The following is a 17,209-nucleotide window of genomic DNA, read 5'->3' as shown; positions in this document are numbered from 1 at the left end:
TTCTGGTAAAGACCGGGCTCCCATGTGAGTCTCCGGGGCCTCTCGACCACCTTTGCACAGAAGGAATTACAGAGCCAAATGAGGGCTTTCCAGAAGCCATGTGGTAATTCATTAGCATTTGCCCATTTTTTTTCATAAGCCTCTATTTGTCATTTTAATTGAATTGCAACCCCAGTGTCCTTCCCTCTTTGCGTGGGGTAAAACTCCAAGGACTGGCATGGACTCATGTCCTCACCCACTGATGACTGGGCTTTGCCATCGGTGGTTGTGGCTGTGGACAAGTCCCCTGACCGCCTCTCTTGAACATCAGCATGGAACGCTCCCCCTCTGGGGTGCTGAGTCTCCGTTTATTCCCAGCAGCTCAGCTGCCCCTGGGGTAGAACCGGTTTGCACACACAGCACACCGTGGGGTAGAATGGTGCTTTCCCAGCACACGAAAAGGCACATTTGCTTTCCTACCTTCGGTGAGGGGAAATCCATGGCTAGAAAACATTGACACGCAATTGTGATTTTAGCCAGTCAGCAACACTTCAGTCCACTGAAAATGAATTTTAAGGCATCAGAAAATGTCAACGTTAGAGCTTTTGTGATGCATCTTAGGTAATAACCTTTCTGTTCCTACACTTCTTCTCACCTCCCTAAGCAACACTTAAAGGGATGCCCGCACATATGCAGAAAAGCGATAGGCTCTTTTTTAAAAATTTGATTAAATTAGCTATTTTTCTCTCCTAACACCTTCTCCTAATCAGTGTAACTGTATCTGGTTTGCCTAAGAAGCATTGCCTGTGCTCCCATGTCGGCCTGTGCTCCACAGAGGACACACCTCTCTGTCCTCTAGACAGCAGTGGGGCATCGGCCACATCCCCAGTCTCCTTGTGTCTGTTCCTGGGGCTCAGTGTTTGCCTGTCCTGAGCCCCACTGGCTTGCTTCAGGCCGATTGTGTGTTGTGAAGCAAGTCACATCCGAGGCTGGGAGTCTGCATGTTAACTGTTCGGTTTATAATTAATTCTTAGTTTGGCTGGACAGAGAAGCACCGTTTGAAGGGTCAGCCTTCTGCTGCTTACTCTTGAATTACAGACGACCCCCCCCCCGTTTTGCCCATTGTGTTTTCTCTCTAAGGCCTTATTTAATTGTATACCCAGTGGGTCAGTCATGAGTGGTCAGAAAAGATCCAGAGGACATTCTTCTTGTCGCCTCCCATGCTGGCCTGGTAGAACCTTCTCCTCTTATAAGGCTCCTGCTGAAAGAGGCCATTGTCAGCGTAGGAATGCTGCTTTTGATGGCTCGGGCTCATTTCTGCCCTTGCAGAGGAATTTGTTCCCCTGAAGCCGCTGGGAAGGGCCGCCCAGACAAGCTGGCTTCTCAGGCATTTAAACAAGTTGTCTGGAGGCTGTTGGACTCCGTGGGGCAGAAGCCGGTCCTCGCATTCTTTAGCACACAAGTATTTATTGAGCACCTCCTTTCTGGAGCGAAGAGAGGCAGAGCTTTACGTTCCAGTCTCAGTCTTTCTGTGTTTAGAGTTTATATGAAGAACAGGACCTTTTCTGATCCTCCCGCCCCAATTTGAAAATGAATTGTTTCCGTTACATTGACTTTGACTGGTTTCTTCTCTAGTGGAGCTGACCATGATTTTGTGTCCTGGCCAGAGGTTCACAGTTGCGTCTTCCCCTCAGATGGGAACTGAGTGGTGGGTCAGTTACTGTTCTTCCCAAAGGGTAGAATCAGGGTCTCTGGTGCATGAGGGAGAGCCCGTTGTCTTCTGTCAAATCCTGGTGAATCTGACTGAGGTTACGTTTTATCTCTAACAGTCTGACTTCCTCTTGAGTTTTGTATTCTGAATATTAAAAGTCACAGGTTGATCTTTCTGAACATTATGGCCGGTTGTGTGTGAATAATAAATTTCTAGCATGAGGGAAATGGGAACATTAACTTGAAGACATAATAATTTGACCCATACTTGTACTGTTGTTATTGACAATGAAATGAAGGAGGACCACTTGGCAGACTTAGGATTTCTCATGGCGTGTGCTGATTTTATTGATCTAAAGGGTAATGATTTCAATATACAGTAATACCTTGGTTTGCAAGCATAATTTATTCCAGAAACAAACTACTCGTATTGCAAGACATCGCTCATTTAGCACGTTAAAATGTATTAGAAATGTTTGTTCGTCTTGTGGAACACTTGCAAACCAAGTTACTCACAATCTGAGGTTCTACTGTATTTCTATTTCAGTGAAACCAGAGGGCAGAGAGCACTTTACTATCATCGTTTACTTATAAGTTACCATTTACCATGCACGTATTAAAGTACCGGTACCATCCTAGGTACTTGACTTGAATTATTTCCTCAAATCATCCCCACACTGAGATTGCACTATGATCATCTCTGCTTTTCAGCTCAAGCTGTGGCTTAGCGAGGTTTAGTAACTCATCCAAGGTTTGCGAAGTGACAGCCAAGATTTGAACACCTGCAGTCTAATTTTCAAATCCACGCTTGTGACCACTCTTCACTGCCCATCTATACTGCCTCTTGCACATCACTCGTATTTTGCCAGATGGAGAAAACTCACCAAGGATGAGGCCTACTTAAAATATTCTTAAGTATAGATAGGCCATCTGTTGATCTGTGTGTCCATCAGGCCAGAGGCTCTTACCTCAAGCCAACACACGACGGAAAAAGAAATACGTGGATGTCTTGAAGGGTTAGTTAATGAAACGAACAGGCAGGGCAGCTTCTTATAAACTGCCCAATCTTGGACCCAAATCCTCTCTCCTCTACCTGTTGGCAGGTGTCCCCGTTAACTCTGCTGGCCCAGCTTCCTTCGCATTGGGGTTCTCAGCAGAGTAGGAAACAAACAGCGTGGCTCTTAAGGGGGTTCTGCAAACCACCTGAGCTGCAGAGACCTGGTGCCTGGCCCCTCCCCGCTAAGGTCCTGTGGGCCCCTTCCAGCTCCATCTCTTCTCTTTGTTCTCTCAACAGCAGGAGAAAGGGAGTGAAAGGATCTCAGGGCCCTGTGAGGCCAGAGTGTCCGGGCTAGTTCTCTCGTTTTAAAGAGGGGCCCACACTGCTGGGTAGTTGGGTTGTGCAGGCCAGATCTCCAGTTCCCTGACTCACCCTCTTTTATACTTAAATGCCTACATTCGAAATAAAGTGAAGACTTATGCCCAAAATAGCATCATGTCTAGAACATACAGGGCTTTCTTCCCCTCCTTACCCCTGTGGTTGCTAATTATTGGCCTAGAGCTGGGCAGCGGCTGGCTCTGCCCTCTGGTATTTATGGACTCATGACTTCTGCTTACCTGGGCTTTGCCTCATTGCGTTTTAGAGACATCTTTTTTTCTTTCTTTTTTTTTTTTTTCATGTGTCCCACTTTTCTAATCCTGGCATTGATTTCTTGCGGTCCCCTCAGCCTGCTGCGTATCCCAGCCCTGGATGTTGGTATTTGAGAAGCCCTGATGGGAAAATGATGTGTCAGAAACACGAGCTGTCTGTCTGGTGGCTAGCACTTTCCTGGTGTGCTGTCTAATTCAGCCCATCTGCATTCAGTTGTCTGATATCTGCATAGATCCATCCTCCATTGATCAAGGAAGGTTCATTCACAGAAGAGCCACAGAGAAGCACAGATTGGTAAATGAACGCCCTCCCCCCGGGAAATGCGCTATGAGATTACAACATCTATTAGATTATGCAGTCTGGGAAAAGATGAATAATGCAAATTAAAACATTTAGGATGTTATTAGAACAGTGTTTAACATGGTTAACTTCAGAGTTAGAAGACCTGGGTTGAAGCGGCTTCTCGACTTCCTGGTTCTGTGACCTTGGGTCATTTGCTTAACTCCTCTGAGTTATAGAAAGGGGGGAAGCTGCTAGCAATGCCGTCACCACCTCAGATAGCAGTAGCAGCTGCCGCTGCAAGAACCTCAGCATGGTCAAGAGTCCATTTAAGTGCTGCACCTTCAAACTGCACCTTTGTCGTGGGGCTTAAAAGGGCAAATGTGAGTTTGGCAAACAAAGCTTAGCTCACAGCAGGCACTAGATAGATTTAGCTCTCCCTTTCCCTGTCCCCTCACTTTATCCCTTTAAGCAGGTGGGTAAGTACCAAATACCTTTTAGAAAAACTTCCAACACGTGGTGTCCAATAGAGTTTTGCAACCTGGAAGCTGTGCGCCTTAACCTTACTGGAAAATGTACTGAAAAGGCACACCTTAATTCCCAGGAATTAGGGAGGTTTAACTCTTCTCTCAGTTAATCCACGTGCATGCAAATAAGCCACCTTCCGAAGTGGTGAAGGAATCTGCTATTGCATCCTGTTTGCAGTGTTTGTGTTGCAATGGTGTTTTCACTGGGCTGAGAAATAATGTCTTTTAGCTGTGATTTTTCGTTTTACTTGTGGCACTTGTGGCTAGTCATTGGGAGAAGAACGTGCATGTGGCTCTGTCAGGGATGATATGGGCGTTACTGCTACATATATTCCTAGTTTCTTCCTCTTTTTCTGTCACCTTGACAGAGCCGACCTTTTCTCATCCTACAGATTGGGAAATGGGTGAGGAAACCCTGTTATGCCTCAGTTGTGAACTGAGAAGGAATTGGGAGGGCTGTGTTTCTACCTTCTCTGCTGGGGGAGCTTCAGAATCTATAACATTTGGCACTTCAGTTTTTAAACCAGTGTTTTTGCCTGGCAAATTAGAATGTGTTCAGGTTAGACTTTTATTGAGCACATGAAAGGGCAGATTGAATAAGATTTGGGCTATTTTCTTTGAGAAGTTTATCATCTAGGAATATGAATTATTTTGGTGGTAAGTACATTTATACTTGACAGATGATAGTTAAATTATTAATCTGAACTTGCCACCTGAACCTTTTGATTAAAATGTTACATGTTTAATTCACAAAAAATTAAACATAATTACCTACCATATGACCCAGCAGTTTCACTCCTAGGTATATACCCAAGAGAAATAAAAACATATGTCCACACAAAAACTTGTACTCAAATGTTCATAGCAACATTATTCAAAATAGCCAAAAAGTAAAACTAACTCAAATGACCATCAGCTGATAAATGGATAAGTAAAACGTAGTCTATCCTTACAAAGAAATATTACTCAACCATAAAAAGGAATGAAGTACTGATTCATGCTCCAGCGTGGCTGTACCTTGGAAAAGCTATGATAAGTGAAAGAAGACAGCCACAAAAGACTCCATCCATTTACACGAAAGTCCCAGGGCAGGCAAATCCATGTCTAGAGACAGAAAGTAGATGGATGGTTGCCCTATGGGTCAGGAGAGGGGAGCGGCGATGACTGTCAGTGGTTATGGGGTTTCATTTGGGGGGAAAAATGTTCTAAGGTGAGACTGTGCTGATGTTTGCACACCTCGTGAATATACTAAAGATTCTTGAATTGTATACTTTAAATGGGCAAATTGTATGATATGTGAATTATGTCAATAAAGCTGTTACCAAAAAAAGTAATTGCTATGCAAATCTTAACATGTTAAAGAATATATGCGTATGCAAAGAAAAAAAAAGCCACACTGTTGACTTGAATATTTGACAACAAGAAAGAAGTAACCCAAAATAAAATTAATTATGTAGCCCTGAGCCCCTCCTTTATTGTGGTTTTACTGTTCCCCCTTCCCAGGGTTTTTTGAAGATAGTTGCAGTTTGGTCCTGGATGGCCCCGTATCATTCTACTCCTAATGCACACTGGGAAATACGTGTGAGATACGGGGATTAATTTCCTGGCCAGAGCATCACTAAGCACTGACCTGCGTTATTGAGAACGATTCTGGACATTAATTTTATAACCTGCCCATCACCTGCTTGGAGAACATTGACAAACTTGAGTCCTGCCCCCTCACCCTGCCCTTTTTTTTCCCCTCTGTGATTTAAGGTTTTATGGTAAACCAGGATGTGTTTTATTCTTGCAGTGGTGAGCAATAGAACTCTTGCTCCATAGGTAGAGCTGCTTTGTTCTTCTAACAATTAATCTCAGAGTCCAACTGCCTGGCTACCCTGAAAAAGCTTTTCTGGGGGTGGGGCGGGGGTTGCATCTAGAGGTAATTGGTAGTGGTGGCTGCTGTTCGTTCACAGGTTCTGTTGGGTGAGATGCTAGTGGGAATGACGAAAACAGAGTTCCCGAGGTAAACAGATCATGGGGCACCTTCACCCCCTTTTGCTCCTGGAGCCACAAAACCAGAAATGAACAATGACATGTTCAGGAGTTATAGGAAGAGAGGGAAGCAATAACCAAAGCTTTGAGAGCACCTAGGATGAAAAAGCAGCCATTCAGAAATTCAGAATTGAAACTGGACAGAGTATGAGCCATTTGTCTGAGATTTTGTTCTCATTCATTCCTGAAGTGCAGTGCTCCCGGCCACCTAGCTGATGACTGAAATGTGGGCTCTGCCCACAAATCCATGTTCTGCCCTTGCTAGCTCATTCTTTGACCTTGAGAAAGTTATTTAAACGCTGGGCCTCACTTTTCTCTCCTGTAAAATGTGGACAGTGATACTTGTGTCATCACAGGGCTGTTGTGAGGATGGATGGAAGCTGAGAACAATGCGTGGTGCCTATCTGGGGTCCAGTAAGCTGTGGTGCAGGTCATCTCTATTATTACCATTGATTCAAGTCGGCGGGGTTCACCAGACAGGCTCTCACTGCCCTTCCCCGTGGAAATTAGAGTTAATTGTAGTGAGAGTCCTGTGGATGTCTGGGGCAGATTCAGAGAGAGATGGTTGTCCAGCACCTCCACCCTTCTGCATTCTTTTCATTGAGAGCCACTGGGGCCGTTCCCTGTGACAGGTGCTGGGTAGACAGAGGTGGATGACTTGGACCTGCTTTGGAGGGGCCCACTTCTAGAACCCCTCCACTGTATCTAGTGCATGAACCTAGGCGTTCTTTCTGCAGTTCACCCCAGCAAGTCACCAGGATCTCTGTCTTAGGGGTTTCAGTAATTCATGCCCTGTGCTCCAACTCTTCCTCCCAAGCTTTACTCTCAAGGAAGGCCCCCACCCCAACCCCCACCTCGAACTTCTGAAGTTCTTTTCATCCTTAGTAATTCAGCATGTTATCCAGGTGCTGAGAACTCTTGTCTTCCTGAGGTCAGAGATAGCAGAAAACTACAATATTCTTTTTATTTCCTTTTTGAGAACAGTAGTTTACCCATGCCCCTTTCACCAAAATAAAGTATTACTATAATTTATGGTTAAAATTACTTGGGGCCACAGGTAGCATAATTGTGTAGGTGACAATCATTAAGAAAGTAAAACAAAAGTTTGTAACAGACCCTATGTATAACTTTGTTGCTCCAAGGATGAGTTTTGGGAAGTAGTTGTAAGAATCACAGCTAAATCCTTAAACACTATGCTCTTTGTGATTTGATGGGGTCTGTAGGTGGGATTCTTGAGCTTGGATATGTGGAGCATCCCTTAAAATTAATATTCTTGGGAAGGTTTTGTACTGGCGGGTTTTCCCTTTGCGCAAATGCCATTCGGTCTCTATGTCACACTGGGAAAAGCCACGAGACACAATTTTGACGGAACTTTCTGAAGTGAGTGGAAGGCTATCTTCTCATCTTTGCTGTAGAAGAGTGCAAATGTTTCCCTGAACAAAATGGAGATAATTCTCTACTTCCTCATTTCTGAAATTCTTACATATTTCTATTTCCGTTGAGTAAGAGGCTGCTGCCTTCATATCTGGAGGGCCTTTCCTTGATGTCATTTTTCTTGGAGTTACTGAGGACTTTGTTTGGGAAGCAGTGAGGGTCCAGAGCTGAGCCCTCTGGAGATTTGCAGCTTTCAGAGTTACTCAGCCTTCTGAGCCCTGCGTTCCTGCTCTCCAGAGTGGTAGAAATACGGCATACCCCAGATGGTCTTGTGAGAACTGAGTAATTACCACGCCTGAGGCGTCCCAGGATACACCTGATGTGTCTAGAGGATGGAAGTGGTAGCTCTCATTTTTATGTTGCAGCCCCATCCATTGCTGGCAATATTGTCCTGGTTAGAGTGTGGACACCAGTGGCATTTGGGACTCCAGCATGACCCGTCATAGGTTGGAATGGGTACCACAGCGAAACAGAACTCGATGTTTAGCCAGAAAGCATTCAAGGTGGCAAAGTGCTTCTCGATGTGATGTGCCCCAAGGATGCAGGAAGGGCCATCCCAGAGAGAAGAGCAGTGCAGCCATTTCTGCCACGGGCACGCTGTCTCCAAGACTCTGTCCCTGAGGCCTCACCCCAGGCACAGGCACACCAACAGATAGACGGCTAGACTTGGTCCGTTCATCTTCCAAGCTGCCAAAAAGGAACAGTCCACACCCTCCTGCCCTCTTCAACACTCATCTGAGCTATGCACAGGCGAATGTAAGAAAATCATTTTTATCAGAGGCTATTTCATGTTTCAGCATCCTGTTTCTCTGGATCGTCCTCAGCTTTTCATTGCTGGGCTTTGTTTGGGTTTTGTTTGTTTTATCCTCCTGCCTGCCTCTGCCTTAAAGAAACACAACTCCTTTGCACTCCTGAAAGCATCGAGCTGGGTATGAGGGTTGTGTGTGTAGAAATGAACACTATAGGTGGAGAATGTCTTGCTGTTGTGTTAACAGTCAAATGGTCCAACAAGAAGAAACACATTTCTAGCTTGTGAAATATTCGTACATCTCCCCTTCTCAAGCCTGATCATTTCATTATTGAACTTAAACTTTCAATCTTAATAAGAATGTTTAACTTTTACATGAGCATGTGACATCTGAAAACCACATTGTTCCCATACATGGTTCCTTTAATTCAGATCTGAAGGCATGAGTCTCCCTGTCCTGGATTCCACAGCTCACTTGGACACACTGGATAAATGTAACGTACAGTCTGAGGTGGCATCAATTAAAGAAGAGTGAAAAGCATAAAATGGTTTTAGAAAAGGTCAGCACACTTAGAAATAGAAATCTACCACTGTTCATGCATCCTGAGGGGTTTGAAAATAATTTAAAAATCAATTGTAACATGTCGGCCTCTGTCTTGTCTTAGAGAAATTCAGTTTGCGCCTCTCCTTGAGACTGGGTGTAATGGAGCTGTTGCATTTGTTGCCAGGAAGGCCAAGTTTTCCCCATTGGGAACCCTAGGCCAGCAAACTTCTGGAAGTGTCTGTGGCAGCTTGAATGCTGCTATTTAAGAGCTGATGAAGAGGCAGCTTGGAGAAAAACCTCAAAAATAAATACTCTGATTCATCATTGTTGTTCAGGCTTTCCAGCCTCGAGCACCAGCCCAGGGCCCCTGAGACAAAGGGTAACATTCAGCGCTGAGCAGGCTCAGCCCAAGTAGCAGCCCTGACTGTCAGTGAGGGGGTGGAGAGGGAGGCAGCCGACTGCAAAACCCGGAACAGGGCTTGGCGCTCAAAGGACAGCGTGTGCTGGTTTTGCTTCACAGGGGGGGATGAATAATCTGCAGACGGACGTCTTCTGAGAGCAGGCACTGTCTCATAAATAGCCCAGAGCAGCCACTGGCTGGCTGCGGCTGTGCGGGGGCTGCGGTTAGAAGCAGAGCCTGAAGTGGGGTTTCTAGGGGGTCCTTCAGCCCTGGTCATCCAGGGCCACAGAGGTATCATGGAAACCAAGCTGAACTGGCACATCCGGATTTTTAGCAGACAGTTTATAGTCAGAGATGGACCTTGGGCTGTGAAATCCGTTAGACCTGTATCAGATCCCCAATTCTGCCATCCTTTCTCTGATTCCTTCCCCACTTGGCATCTCCACTTGTCTCTATTTATAAAAGAGGAGTGACAGACCTCCCTGGTGAAGATCGAATATGACAGCAGATGACAAGTGCATAGTCAATGGTCGTTATTAGTGTGTCATCTGACCTCTAGATCTGACATTCAGTGGATGTGTTTCCTTGTGCGTTCCACTCTAAACCCTCTGAGTCTCCATTTTCTCAGCTGAAAAAAAAAATGGCAGCTCCTATCCCGCCTCACCCTGCCGCGAATAACCAAATAAAGCACAGTATGTGTAAGTCTTCAGTAAGACTCTGCAGAGGTAGGAAGTGGCCCTTGTGTGTCCTCTGCTCATCCCAGTGTTGGTTAGTGGCTGCTGCAGCTACAAGGAAAGGCAGAGGTTTAGGGGAGACTCCAAAAAGAGTCCAGCTTGTTCTTGGCGATAGTTCTAGTGAGAGTTTCATGAGCAGAGATGTGATTGTGAGGGTTTTTTTCTTTTTAAGTTAGATGTTAATCTGCTGTGTGCTGTTTGGGCACCACAGAGATAAGTGAGAGTTAGCAGAAGATGACAGTGAGGTCTAGTGGAAAGTGCTTCCGGCCGCCCCCCACTTGTGCTCCTGTCGCTCGTGTTTGTAAAAGGGACGGACAAATCTCTGCAGAGCCCAGGGAAACCCAAAGACGTTAGAGGCTTAGCTCCCTCATTGTTTTCTTCCTCTGTGGCTTAAATTAATGTCCGCACTACCAAAGGAACAGTTGGCTGGGATTCAAAGCTGGTTTACCCTTCTGGACTTGGATGTGGGGGTAAAAAAAAAAAATTCCCACTGTCCAAACATAGGCAAATCCAGAGGCAGCCGATGGCAGCTGCAGTTCTGAGAGTGGGGATTACAGGTGCAAAGCAGAGCTGGCTCCTGACCCACAGCCCACGGCACTTCAGAAGTGATGTGGCTCTGTGTGCCTGCTGTATCCAAGAGACACAAAGTGAGGCGACTAGTTATAGTGAAAATTAAGTAAAAATATTGTCACTTTATACCACATTTTTACATATCTATTCTGAGGGTTGCAGAAAAACATGTGCCCTGTAACAGTGTATAATTACATTGTTTAAAACCTTTTTGAGTCTGGTAAGATTTTCCATTAGTGTATGCATGGTTATCATTTAAATGTCAAAGCCCTACGCTTGAATGAGCTTCTAAAACATTTTTGGGTCTCACAGCAGAGTTTTATAGATACTTTGATCACATTTGTTGTATGTGAGGCTGATAATAAGCCATCACGTAGAATCCCACAGTGGGAGTTCAGTATCAGGCGTTTACTCAGGCCCTAAGCTCACGTCACAATTATTATGGTTCTGTTTAAAGCCACAGGGGGGAAAAGTCATATCATGCTTTTAAAACTTGCTAGTTAACATTTAAAAAGTTTATACAGAGTGGATTAAGCCAAACATTTTTTTCCTAAACTTAAAATTATTACAGAGAGGTTATAAGAAATGGTCTTCATGTTAAAAATAGGATCTTTTCCTTTTTATTATGCCTAGGATTTCCATGATACAGCTTGAAATGAATTTACTCAGGTCCCATTTATTAGCGTCAATATATGTACCAGCTTCCTGTTAGTTTCTGTGGACACAAAGTGGTGGTACTTGACCTAAAGAGCTTCCTGTATGTAGAGGGGAAATAGACAACTGGTAAACCCTGGGCATGCTGCAATAGAGCCAGAACATAGACGTTCCATCTGAGAAGTACTGAGTACCGTAGAGGTGAGAGCAGGGAGGGGTTACTACTGCCCAAAGAAGGCTTCTTGGAAAAGGGAGCAGGTATGAAAGGCCTGGAAAGATGCTACAAATAAGACTTGGGCAAGGGGACACTATGATACCAAGAGGGCAGGGCAGAGCATTCTGGGAACAAGCACGTGTTAGAAAATGTGAGGACTATTCAGAAATGACCAGCTGGGTGGAATTCCACAGGGGAGACCTGCCTTAGGAGACGAAGGCTGGAAAGACCTGACATTCACACGCCTCTTTGGATTAAGCATTGTGTTTGTTTCCCTTGAAAAGTATCATCACGCTATTAGGTGATAAAGTACAGATTAATACATATTCTTTGTTTTATTGAATTAAAATTATATTTGACAGTTCACTTGATTCTAGCATGTGTATGTAATTTTCTCATAATGGGGATAGCATTTTAAAGATAACATTTGATGGGTCAATGAGATCTTTTCAAATAAATTACTGTACTTGGAAAATGTAATAGTTATCAAGTACCTTGGAGTTACAGCTAAAGAAGTTAGTTATTGTGTCATCTATCAGCATCCAATTAAAATAAAATTGTGCTGTTATTTTCACACACTTTCCAAAGCCACACACTTCCATAATTCTTACTCTTTTTTTATAGCCAGTAAAATGTTTAATACAATATGTTAGATTTAGCACCTGCCATCTCATAAACTTTGCCTCATAACTGGTCATCCGCTTGTTTCTTTTCTGTGACTCCAGGTTTCTGCATAGGGAATGGAGCTGAAGATATATAAAATGAAATTGGGAGGGAGTTTTCCTGTAACCGTTCAAGTGTACTAATTGGAGGTTCAAAAGAATGCCTGTGCCTCTCTCTCTTTGCTGTGCTCACCAAAACCCCACTCGATTTTTTATTTATGTAATGAGAAGCCATTGGATATTAAAACATATGGTACTGTGAGATGAGGCAATGGATGGGATCAGCTACATTCTGTTAGTACTTGAGACTAACTGAAAGACATCAGTTGCAGTCCAGCATGTCTACCACTACTGACAAGAGGCATCGTGGAGACTGCTGCAGAAGGCGCACCAGGGCGATAGCACACACTTAACATCATCAGTGCTGTGCTGTGGGGGAGCAGAAATGGCCAGCACCCGACATCCTTTACCCAAAACAAGTCCATTCTCTGGCTTGTGTCAAATGTCAGAAGCATAAAATAGGGCGGGAATGGGGCAGACTAACTGAGGGCACGATTAAATTTCAGCAGGCCCTTATTTCTTTATAACTATAAAGAATTAAGCCTGCTCAAGGCCACTTCGAGTAGGAACAGAGCCATCTATAACTCACGAAGCCCACTGCAATGGACCAGAATACTATAAACACTGATTCAGGCTCATCATGGTGATAATTAAGAAAAGATTCAATTATATATATTCTGTTTAAGAAAGCAGGGCACTTATATGCAATTTAGAAATATTGGGTTGTCGGAAAAGTCATGACGTGTTTTTTCTGTTTTTCGTTGCAAAAATGCATCATGGCTTTTCTGACAACCCAATATTTTTATACATATTGGTTAAAAAAAACAAAACTGAAAACAAGCCTTAGTACATCAAATGCTAGTATGGCTGATGATAACAGGTGGGTGAGGACCAGCTAGGGCCTCAGTCCAGAGTTTGCTCCCTGCTCCCTGGAATAAGACTCGCTTGAGGCCCAGACCTCTCTCAGGAGATTGAAATCTTAGAGGAGGGTGATGCTTCTCCAGGGCACAGGAGACGGGCAACAATGGACTTGACCATGTTCTAGCCTCCCACTTCTAATCAGCACCAGAAAGGAGGCAGAAAAGACAAATGTCATCCAAATTGATGCTCAGTAGTTGTGTGGGTTCCACTTGGCCTTCCTCCGGTGGTGTTTCTAACTCAAATTATTTAAAGCGTTTGGTAGGAATGCACACCACTTGCTAATGAGAGAGGAAGAACAAGATTGATTTTGCATTCAGAAAATTTGACTTCTTAGTTTTTCTTAGTTGTCACCCACATTGCCATTTTCTATGCACCTCCTTTCATTGGCAGTGGGGTGGATGGGTTGTGCTTCTTAATAGTGAAGGTACAGAAAGAACTCACTTTGTGAAGGGCGTTGTGAAATCCAAAAGGAAAGACGTTTATGGAAGCCTAAGCCACTGCTCCCCACAGATCACCGCCCTCCCCCAGTTAAGAAATTCCTCTGAAATTCCCCACATGTTTCTCTTTAGGGAGGCTCTTCAGACCCTATGTTCTTACATCTCCATTTGGAACAACTTGAAAGAGTATCCTGGCCTGTTATAGTCTATGTATTTTTTTCCCCAGTGTCTCCTGAAGAAACAGACATGCATTTCTGACATGGGCTAGGTTTCACATTTTTCTCTTGGGTGAAGAGTCGGACCAAGCGGGGAAGGAGATGATGGAACTAAAAGTGATGGCGTTCGGCCATCATCTGGTTCTGAATCAACGTTGTTTCACAGGGGCACCTCTATCAGATGCCCCTGGCTATAAGTCCTTAGGGGACACAGGCTGAGTTTCTGCACAAACTATTGATTCTCCTGACAATCGAAAGGTCCATTGCCTCCCGAGGAAGCCTCTAGGGACAGAAGTGGGAAAACATTCTCTAGTATGGGCAAAGGGAAAGCACCACCCTCGGTGGAGCCTCCTGCCAACACCCGCCCGCCATTCCTTCTCTGCGGCTACCGTGTGTGCAGACGTGGGTGCGAAGGGGAAAGAGACATCCTTTCTCCTCACAAAGAGCTCACAGTTTTTCATTCTCTTGTGGATGTAAGAGTTGTTATTGGATGTGTGTGTTTTATGAAAACATCTTTTGTAACCAAGCACAGCTCTTGTTAAGCAGCCCCTTCTATTTTAAAACATATATAAATTAAGAGTTACATGGGCAGTTACATTAATTATATATTGGCGTATAACAAATTACTCCAACATGCAGTGGCTTATAACAATAAAAGTTTATTATTTCACAGCCTCTCTGGGTCAGGACTCAGACCCAGCCTAGCCAGGTGTCTGTCTGACCCAGGGGGCTTACGTAGGCTGCAATCAAGGTATGAGCTGAGGCTGCGGTTATCTCAAGGCTGGACTGAGGGAGTGTCTACCTTCAAGCCTGCTGCTTGCAGGATTCAGCTTCTTGCAGGCTTTTGGCTGAAGCCTCTCTCAGTTGGCCACATGGACCTCTCCATAGGACAACTCACAGCATGGTCGTCAGCTTCCTTCAGGGTGAGCCGGAGAGAGCCAGCAAGATGAAACCCAAAGTCTTTTTATAACCTGAGCTCAGGTGACATCCCATCATTTTTGCTGTATCCTGTGTGTTTGAAGTGAGTCACTAGGCCTAGTGTGTACTGAAGGAGAGGATATTACAGGAATGCATGAATCCAGAGGGTGGGGGTCAAACCGGGGGGCTACCTCAGAGGCTCTCTACCATAGCGGAACAATAAGTTTCACTTCAAGCAAATTTGTTTTATGAAAATCCCAATTTATAGATGAGATAAATGAGAAGGGAATTATTTTTTTCTTCTCTCCTTTATTGAAGTATATTTCACATACATATTATAAAATGCATAGATCTTAAATGTAAAGTGGGATGAGTTTTGAAAAATATATAGGCTTTTTTGTTTTATAATAGATTGGACCATTTTTTGTTGAAGTATAATTGGCTTACAATATTATGAGTTATTCAACATTTATATACCTTACGAAATGATCACTGTGGTGAATCTAGTAACCGTCTGTCACCGTACAAAGTTATTACAATACTATTGACTATATTCGCTATGCTGTACATTACACCCTCGGGACTTATTTATTTAATAATTGGAAGTTTATACCTTTTTCTCCCCTTCACCTTTTTCACGCATCCCCAACCCTCTCCCTTCTGTCAACCATCAGTTTGTTCTCTGTATCTGTGGGTCTGTTTCTGTTTTGTTTGTTCATTTGTTTTGTTTCATAGATTGCACATATAATGAAATCATATGGTATTGTCCTCTGTCTGACTTATTTCACCTAGCATAATAGCCTGGACCATGAGATTTTTTGAATGCCAAATACTGTATATTTATATTAAACAGTATATGTGTTATCTATTGTTACATAACAAATTACTTCCAAAACTTAGTGGCTGAATGCAGCAGCATTTATGATCTCACAGTTTCTGTGAGGCAGTAATCCAGGCATAGCCTAGCTGAGTGCCTGGAACTCAAGGTCTTGCATGGATGGCAGTTGAGGGATTGGCTTGACACCCACTCATCTCCAGGCTCAGCTGAGTGAGGATCTGGGGCCAAGCTCGCTCATGTGATTGTTGGAAGGATTGTGTCTCATGGCTGTTGGACTGAGACCCATAGTTCTTCACTGTCTGTAAGCTAGAAACTGCCCTCAGTTCCTTGCCTCATGGGCATCTTGCTTGCTTCCTAAAAGCATGCAGTATTAAGAGAGAAACGCCAGCAAGATTGCAGTCACAGTTTTCCATAACCAAGTCACAGAGATAACAGCCCAAGACTTTTGCTGTATTCTATTAGTTAGAAGCAGGTCACTAGGCCCAGCTCACACTCAGAGCGAGGAGACCACACCAGGTCGTGAAGACCAGGAGGTGGGGACTCATGGGAGTCATGTCAGAAGCTGCCTACCATGCGATACAATAAAATACCTGTGTAACTGTTTTGAGAGCCCAACAACTTTAGGATGCCAGGTATGTCTTTCCAATGGAACATCTAAACATATATAGCTATAAGAAAAAACTAAATCCCATAACAATCTGATCAGTGATTTTTTTTTTTTTTAGCTGAGCCATCCTGCCACCTCTTGGCAGCTCAGCGGCAGCTCAGCTTGGGCCAGGAATTGAACCGGTGACCCTGTTTCTCAGAGCTCACACTCTTGAGCCAGCTCTTAACCAACTGAGCCACTCAGGCAGCCCTAATCAGTGATTTTATTATTTTTTTCAAGGTTTTCTTTTTTTTTTTTTTTTTTTGGGGAATTGGGGGGATGGGAACAGTGCTGGGGAATTGGGGAAAGGGGAACAGACAAGTTGCTGTCGTTTTGTTCTTCAGTCTAGTTTTGGAGGATGTTGCTTCACTGGTCCAAGTCGGCACCATCATTGCGCTCTTCTCTGGCGAGGCAGATCAGTTGCCGGCTTCTGGACGGCCGCTCACTGCGGCTGCTGGCCGCTCACGCTGGCTGCTGGCCGCTCACGCTGGCTGCTGGCCACACACGGTAGCCCATGGCAATCCACTGCCACAGGGACTGCAGCCCACACCGTCGCCGGCGACTCATGGCAGCCCAGCTCCAGGTTGAACTGTTGTTCAGCATCTTAGCTGCGGAGGGCAGCGTCACTGGCCCTCATATGTGGGATCCGAACCGGGGCCCTCTGGCATCCCAAGCGAGTTCTTAACCATCGCGCCACTCGGCCGGCCCCCTAATCAGTGATTTTAAATTTATGACACCTCTATACTCAAATGTAGTTGGATCAAAGAACTTTCCCCCTAGCAAATAAATGAAATAATTGCATAGATATGAAGACACTTTAGTTGGGTCATTTGTTCCTGCCTGACACCCCTTCCTCCCACATGCCTCCAGGGCTCCTCCACTATGATTTTGAAATTCTCACAAATTCTTTAATAGTCCTTTTTTCCAGAGATAGAGCTTAAACCTCATCCCTTTAAGTATAGACTGGACTTAGTGATTTGCTTCTGATAAGTAGAATATGGCAGCAGTAACAGTGTGTGACTTCTGAGACTAGATAT

At 44.4% G+C, this 17,209-nt stretch overlaps 1 protein-coding gene across 2 annotated transcripts in view; it reads left to right on the top strand.

Moving 5' to 3' along the window:
- PRKCA (protein kinase C alpha) overlaps nt 1-17,209 on the top strand; it is a 375,771-nt gene that overhangs the window by 186,925 nt on the left and 171,637 nt on the right. The gene's annotated exons all lie outside the window — the stretch shown is intronic.

Source organism: Hipposideros armiger, unplaced genomic scaffold, assembly GCF_001890085.2.
Source record: "Hipposideros armiger isolate ML-2016 unplaced genomic scaffold, ASM189008v1 scaffold_34, whole genome shotgun sequence".
Classification (NCBI taxonomy): domain Eukaryota; kingdom Metazoa; phylum Chordata; class Mammalia; order Chiroptera; family Hipposideridae; genus Hipposideros; species Hipposideros armiger.
The sequence above is the reverse complement of the archived record's forward strand: the minus strand, read 5'-3'. Positions and strand labels throughout refer to the sequence as shown.